General features: G+C 60.0%; 1 long non-coding RNA gene across 1 annotated transcript in view; it reads right to left on the bottom strand.

The window, feature by feature from the left end:
* Positions 1 to 1,186: 1,186 nt before the first annotated feature.
* LOC144741012 (uncharacterized) overlaps positions 1,187 to 6,092 on the bottom strand; it is a 6,318-nt gene continuing 1,412 nt past the window's right edge. The window contains exons 2-3 of the long non-coding RNA XR_013589848.1: positions 4,854 to 5,597; positions 1,187 to 1,499 (exon numbers count right to left, since the gene is read on the bottom strand). This is a non-coding gene — a long non-coding RNA (uncharacterized LOC144741012). The remainder of the gene's footprint in view (positions 1,500 to 4,853; positions 5,598 to 6,092) is intronic.

The raw sequence follows: 6,092 nt of genomic DNA, 5'->3' as shown, positions 1-6,092 counted from the left end.
AGAGAAGAGATGGAGTGATGTGGTACAGGAGGACGTGGAGCTGAGTGGACTTGCCGATGACTGGTACCAGCGGTGTCAAGATCGGCCTCAGTGGAGGAGGCTCGTGAAGGACGCTACTGGGCAGTTGGAGGCAGTCGCCCTCCAACAACAACGGAGGGCGGAGGAGCGACGCTCACAACAACGAGCGGAGCGCCGGGTGGCTAAAGCACAGCAAGTTGGCACAGTAGGGGGCACAGGTGGTGCATCAGCCAGTCATCTCGGTCATCTCGGTCAGTCGACCCGTGGCACCTGGGTCTGCCCCGTGACCTCCTGCCAGCGGGCGTTCGACACTTCACGTGGCCTCAAGGTGCACATGGCCTGGCACAAGCGTCGTGGTGACGTCACCGCCACTTAGTGGCGAATGGCGGTTGTTGTTGTTGTTGTTGTGAGTGTGTGTGTGTGTGTGTGAGTGTGTGTGAGTGTGTGAGTGTGAGTGTGTGTGAGTGTGAGTGAGTGAGTGTGTGAGTGTGAGTGTGTGTGAGTGTGTGTGAGTGTGTGAGTGAGTGTGTGAGTGTGAGTGTGTGTGAGTGAGTGTGAGTGTGAGTGTGTGTGAGAGTGTGTGAGTGTGTGTGGTGTGTGTGTGGTGTGAGTGTGTGTGAGTGTGTGTGAGTGTGTGTGAGTGTGTGTGAGTGTGTGTGAGTGTGAGTGTGTGTGAGTGTGTGTGTGTGAGTGTGAGTGTGTGTGAGTGTGTGTGAGTGTGTGTGAGTGTGTGTGAGTGTGAGTGTGTGTGAGTGTGTGTGTGTGAGTGTGAGTGTGTGTGAGTGTGTGTGAGTGTGTGTGAGTGTGAGTGAGTGTGTGTGAGTGTGTGTGTGTGAGTGTGTGAGTGTGAGAGTGTGAGTGTGTGAGTGTGTGTGAGTGTGTGTGAGTGTGTGAGTGTGTGTGAGTGTGTGTGAGTGAGTGTGTGTGAGTGAGTGTGAGTGTGTGTGAGTGTGTGAGTGTGTGTGAGTGTGTGAGTGTGTGTGAGTGTGAGTGTGTGAGTGTGTGTGTGAGTGTGTGTGTGAGAGTGTGTGTGTGAGTGTGTGTGAGTGTGTGAGTGTGAGTGAGTGTGAGTGTGAGTGAGTGTGAGTGTGTGTGTGTGTGTGAGTGTGAGTGTGTGTGAGTGTGAGTGTGTGAGTGTGAGTGAGTGTGAGTGTGTGTGTGTGTGTGAGTGTGAGTGTGTGTGAGTGTGAGTGTGTGAGTGTGAGTGAGTGTGAGTGTGTGTGTGAGTGTGAGTGTGTGAGTGTGTGTGAGTGAGTGTGAGTGTGTGAGTGTGTGTGAGTGTGTGAGTGTGAGTGAGTGTGTGAGTGTGAGTGTGTGTGAGTGTGTGTGAGTGTGTGTGAGTGAGTGTGAGTGTGTGTGAGTGTGTGTGAGTGTGAGTGGGTACTTGGTGATGCCTGTAGGCCTCTGTGTGCTGCTGTTCACTGCGATTTTCATCACCAGATCCAAGGCTCCGGATTTCCCCAGCAAACAGGCGTTAGTAGCTACACGGAGCGGGGCAAGGAGCGGAGCGGGTGGGTGGGTGAGTGGGTGAGTGGGTGGGTGAGTGGGTGAGTGGGTGAGTGGGTGGGTGAGTGGGTGGGTGGGTGGGTGGGTGAGTGGGTGGGTGAGTGGGTGAGTGGGTGGGTGGGTGGGTGGGTGAGTGGGTGGGTGGGTGGGTGAGTGAGTGAGTGAGTGAGTGGGTGGGTGGGTGGGTAGGTGGGTGAGTGAGTGGGTGGGTGAGTGAATAGGTGGGTGGGTGGGTGAGTGAGTGGGTAGGTGAGTAGGTGGGTGGGTGGGTAGGTGGGTGGGTGAGTAGGTGGGTGGGTGAGTGGGTAGGTGGGTGGGTGAGTGAGTAGGTGGGTGAGTGGGTGAGTAGGTGGGTGGGTGAGTGAGTGGGTGGGTGGGTGAGTGAGTGGGTGGGTGGGTGGGTGGGTGAGTGGTTGGGTGGGTGGGTGGGTGAGTGAGTGGGTGGGTGAGTGAATAGGTGGGTGGGTGGGTGAGTGAGTGGGTAGGTGAGTAGGTGGGTGGGTGGGTAGGTGGGTGGGTGGGTGAGTAGGTGGGTGGGTGAGTGGGTAGGTGGGTGGGTGAGTGAGTAGGTGGGTGAGTGGGTGAGTAGGTGGGTGGGTGAGTGAGTGGGTGGGTGGGTGGGTGAGTGAGTGGGTGGGTGGGTGGGTGAGTGGGTGGGTGGGTGAGTGGGTAGGTGAGTAGGTGGGTGGGTGGGTAGGTGGGTGGGTGAGTAGGTGGGTGGGTGAGTGGGTAGGTGGGTGGGTGGGTGGGTGAGTGGGTAGGTGGGTGGGTGGGTGAGTAGGTGGGTGGGTGAGTGGGTAGGTGGTTGGGTGAGTGGGTGGGTGGGTGAGTGGGGTGAGTGAGTGGGTGGGTGAGTGGGTGGGTGGGTGAGTGGGTAGGTGGGTGGGTGGGTGAGTGGGTGGGTGGGTGAGTGGGTAGGTGGGTGGGTGGGTGAGTGGGTGGGTGGGTGAGTGGGTAGGTGGGTGGGTGGGTGAGTAGGTGGGTGGGTGAGTGGGTAGGTGGGTGGGTGGGTAAGTGGGTGGGTGGGTGAGTGAGTGAGTGGGTGGGTGGGTGGGTAGGTGGTTGGGTGAGTGGGTGGGTGGGTGAGTGGGTGAGTAGGTGGGTGGGTGAGTGAGTGAGTGGGTGGGTGGGTGAGTGGGTGGGTGGGTGGGTGAGTGGGTGGGTGGGTGAGTGAGTGAGTGAGTGGGTGGGTGGGTGGGTAGGTGGGTGAGTGAGTGGGTGGGTGAGTGAATAGGTGGGTGGGTGGGTGAGTGAGTGGGTAGGTGAGTAGGTGGGTGGGTGGGTAGGTGGGTGGGTGAGTAGGTGGGTGGGTGAGTGGGTAGGTGGGTGGGTGAGTGAGTAGGTGGGTGAGTGGGTGAGTAGGTGGGTGGGTGAGTGAGTGGGTGGGTGGGTGAGTGAGTGGGTGGGTGGGTGGGTGAGTGGTTGGGTGGGTGGGTGGGTGAGTGAGTGGGTGGGTGAGTGAATAGGTGGGTGGGTGGGTGAGTGAGTGGGTAGGTGAGTAGGTGGGTGGGTGGGTAGGTGGGTGGGTGGGTGAGTAGGTGGGTGGGTGAGTGGGTAGGTGGGTGGGTGAGTGAGTAGGTGGGTGAGTGGGTGAGTAGGTGGGTGGGTGAGTGAGTGGGTGGGTGGGTGAGTGAGTGGGTGGGTGGGTGGGTGAGTGGGTGGGTGGGTGAGTGGGTAGGTGAGTAGGTGGGTGGGTGGGTAGGTGGGTGGGTGAGTAGGTGGGTGGGTGAGTGGGTAGGTGGGTGGGTGGGTGAGTGGGTGGGTGGGTGAGTGGGTAGGTGGGTGGGTGGGTGAGTAGGTGGGTGGGTGAGTGGGTAGGTGGTTGGGTGAGTGGGTGGGTGGGTGAGTGGGTGAGTGAGTGGGTGGGTGAGTGGGTGGGTGGGTGAGTGGGTAGGTGGGTGGGTGGGTGAGTGGGTGGGTGGGTGAGTGGGTAGGTGGGTGGGTGGGTGAGTGGGTGGGTGGGTGAGTGGGTAGGTGGGTGGGTGGGTGAGTAGGTGGGTGGGTGAGTGGGTAGGTGGGTGGGTGGGTAAGTGGGTGGGTGGGTGAGTGGGTAGGTGGGTGGGTGGGTGGGTGAGTGAGTGAGTGGGTGGGTGGGTGGGTAGGTGGTTGGGTGAGTGGGTGGGTGGGTGAGTGGGTGAGTAGGTGGGTGGGTGAGTGAGTGAGTGGGTGGGTGGGTGAGTGGGTGGGTGGGTGAGTGGGTGGGTGGGTGGGTGAGTGAGTGAGTAGGTGGGTGGGTGGGTGAGTGAGTGGGTAGGTGAGTAGGTGGGTGGGTGAGTGGGTGGGTGGGTGAGTGGGTGGGTGGGTGGGTGAGTGAGTGAGTAGGTGGGTGGGTGGGTGAGTGAGTGGGTAGGTGAGTAGGTGGGTGGGTGGGTAGGTGGGTGGGTGGGTGAGTAGGTGGGTGGGTGAGTGGGTAGGTGGGTGGGTGGGTGAGTGGGTAGGTGGGTAGGTGGGTGGGTGGGTGAGTGGGTGGGTGGGTGAGTGGGTAGGTGGGTGGGTGAGTAGGTGGGTGGGTGAGTGGGTAGGTGGTTGGGTGAGTGGGTGGGTGGGTGAGTGGGTGAGTAGGTGGGTGGGTGGGTGGGTGAGTGAGTGAGTGGGTGGGTGGGTGGGTGGGTAGGTGGGTGGGTGAGTGGGTGGGTGGGTGAGTGGGTGGGTGGGTGGGTGGGTGAGTGAGTAGGTGGGTGAGTGAGTGGGTAGGTGAGTAGGTGGGTGGGTGGGTAGGTGGGTGGGTGGGTCAGTAGGTGGGTGGGTGAGTGGGTAGGTGGGTGGGTGGGTGGGTGAGTGGGTGGGTGGGTGAGTGGGTAGGTGGGTGGGTGGGTGAGTAGGTGGGTGGGTGAGTGGGTAGGTGGTTGGGTGAGTGGGTGAGTGAGTGAGTGGGTGGGTGGGTGAGTGGGTGGGTGAGTGAGTGGGTGGGTGAGTGGGTGCGTGGGTGAGTGGGTAGGTGGGTGGGTGAGTGGGTGGGTGGGTGAGTGGGTGGGTGAGTGGGTAGGTGGGTGGGTGGGTTGGTGGGTGAGTGGGTGGGTGGGTGAGTGAGTGGGTGGGTGGGTGGGTAGGTGGGTGGGTGAGTAGGTGAGTGGGTGGGTGAGTGAGTAGGTGGGTGGGTGGGTAGGTGAGTGGGTGGGTGAGTGGGTGGGTGGGTGGGTGAGTGGCTGGGTGGGTGAGTGGCTGGGTGGGTGGGTGGGTGAGTGGGTGAGTGAGTGGGTAGGTAGGTGGGTGGGTGAGTGGGTGAGTGAGTAGGTGAGTGAGTTGGTGAGTTGGTGAGTGAGTGAGTGAGTAGGTGAGTGAGTTGGTGAGTGAGTTGGTGAGTTGGTGAGTGAGTTGGTGAGTCTTACTGTTATTGGCCAGAACTCGCATCAGCTGTAGAGACGCTAGCAGCAGTGAGGGGCTGGAGTACGAGGGGGTGGTGAGGGTGGGATTGGTGAGTGTGAGATTGGTGAGTGTGGGATTGGTGAGTGTGAGATTGGTGAGTGTGGGGTCGGTGAGTGTGAGATCCTTGAGTGTCGGATTGGTGAGGGTGTGATCCGTTAGTGAGTGATTGGTGGTGAGTGAGGGGTTGGTGAGTGAGTGATTGGTGAGTGTGGGGTCGGTGAGTGAGTGATTGGTGAGTGTGGGGTCGGTGAGTGAGTGATTGGTGAGTGAGGGGCTGGTGAGTGAGGGGCTGGTGGGTGAGTGATTGGTGAGTGAGTGATTGGTGAGTGAGTGATTGGTGAGTGTGGGGCTGGTGAGTGAGGGGCTGGTGAGTGAGTGGTGAGTGAGTGGTGAGTGATTGGTGAGTGAGTGATTGGTGAGTGAGTGATTGGTGAGTGTGGGGCTGGTGAGTGAGTGATTGGTGAGCATGGTGGTGAGTGAGTGATTGGTGAGTGTGGGGCTGGTGAGTGAGGGGCTGGTGGGTGAGTGATTGGTGAGCGTGGTGAGTGAGTGATTGGTGAGCGTGGTGAGTGAGTGATTGGTGAGCATGGTGGTGAGTGAGTGATTGGTGAGCGTGGTGAGTGAGGGGCTGGTGAGGCTGCGTCTGGCGATGGTGAGCGTGGTGGTGAGTGCTCCAGATGCACGAACTCTCACAGCGAACTTCTTGTCTGCAGGGAGAGGACACAGAGTCAATGTAGTCCACCACCACTCCACCACCACTCCACCACCACTACAACACCACTCCACCACCACTCCAACACCACTACAACACCACTCCACCACCACTACAACACCACTACAACACCACTCCACCACCACTCCACCACCACTCCACCACCACTCCACCACCACTACAACACCACTCCACCACCACTCCACCACCACTCCACCACCACTCCACCACCACTCCACCACCACTACAACACCACTCCAACACCACTCCAAACACCACTCCAACACCACTACAACACCACTACAACACCACTCCACCACCACTACAACACCACTCCACCACCAACCACCACTCCACCTCCACCACTCCACCACCACTCCACCACCACAACAACCACTCCACCACCACTCCACCACCACTCCACCACCACTCCACCACCACCACTACAACACCACTCCACCACCAACCACCACTCCACCACCACCACTCC

Source organism: Lampetra planeri, unplaced genomic scaffold (genome assembly GCF_965212315.1).
Source record: "Lampetra planeri unplaced genomic scaffold, kcLamPlan1.2.h2 scaffold_384, whole genome shotgun sequence".
NCBI classification, from domain to species: domain Eukaryota; kingdom Metazoa; phylum Chordata; class Hyperoartia; order Petromyzontiformes; family Petromyzontidae; genus Lampetra; species Lampetra planeri.
Note: the sequence above shows the minus strand (reverse complement) of the source record. Positions and strands in the feature narration are given on the sequence as shown.